Raw genomic sequence first — 1166 nt, forward strand, 5'->3', positions numbered from 1 at the left:
TTCCCCTGCTTGCTTTAAGTTACAAGTTCAAAAGTGTTTTGTGGCCCCACCAAGGTAAATGGAGTTTGTTGGAGTTGTAACAAACTTGAAAGGAAAAGAAGTTTCAGGCAGTCTTTCTGATTTGACAGATCAAGTCCCTCCTCTAATAAAAGTGAAGGTTTACGTTCCATCAGACAAAACAAGAAAGTTAATGAAATTTGCGTGGTAAGTTAATGAAATGCGTGATACTGAACTTTAAATTGATCTCCATTCTAGTAAAGACGGCTTGCAAAAGAAAATTAAACTACACTTTCAGATTAATCCAATTTCTTTGGGGCATAGAACTTCTCACGATATTCATCTTAGAGCCTTTTAAAAGCTCTTCTGTTTCGCACATATAAAACAGATGATTAAAGTTTCTCCCATCTCATGCCTCAGTTGACACCCAGCTCAGATTAAACTAGGTGTTAGGCTTTAGCGGGTGATTCTCAAATCCTCCAAGCTAATAGCAGCCTTTGGCTTTGGGGGAAGTATTGAGCTTCTAAAAATAAGGTTCTGAAGGTAAATATCCCAGAATCAAGCATACAGAACCACTCTTGTGCTGGAAGCTTTAGTTAGTTCCAGGCAAAATAGACGTCAAACTGCGATGCCAATTAAAGGCAACGAATCGAGGCAGCTCCTCTGCGTATCTAAACTACCTTCTTACTCCAGTGGTAACTGATTTTGTTAAATCCAAACAGAGCAGGACCATCTTAGGTTGACAGTGGGCTTCAGTCTGCATTTGAGCTGAGTGTAAATTTTGTTCAGCCTTCCCTGAGGTACGGTGGTATCCCCTGCATGTTTATGAGTATTCTTTCTGGGTCTGGGGGAGCAGCTTTCATAAAGCTGTTCTTGCTGCGGAAGTACCAATGCCGAGAAGTAGCCATTATCTGGGGAATTTTTATAAAAATGACTTATCAGACCTTGGTAAAAAATTAAGAGTCTCCATGGAATGTTGTACTGAAAATGTGTCACAGTGATGGTAGTCTTTTGAATTTAATTACTGTATACAATTCAATACTAACTCAGGAGAGAACGTTACTTCTAGAAGCTTTTTTATTCGTCCCCATACCTACTACCTCTCCTGTCAGCAAGTCAAGCGTTGCTTGATTTTACCAATGCTCTGCCTTCCCGGTTTCCGATCTTCA

The sequence above is a fragment of the Egretta garzetta genome, unplaced genomic scaffold (genome assembly GCF_000687185.1).
Source record: "Egretta garzetta isolate BGI_Z169 unplaced genomic scaffold, ASM68718v1 scaffold896, whole genome shotgun sequence".
NCBI classification, from domain to species: domain Eukaryota; kingdom Metazoa; phylum Chordata; class Aves; order Pelecaniformes; family Ardeidae; genus Egretta; species Egretta garzetta.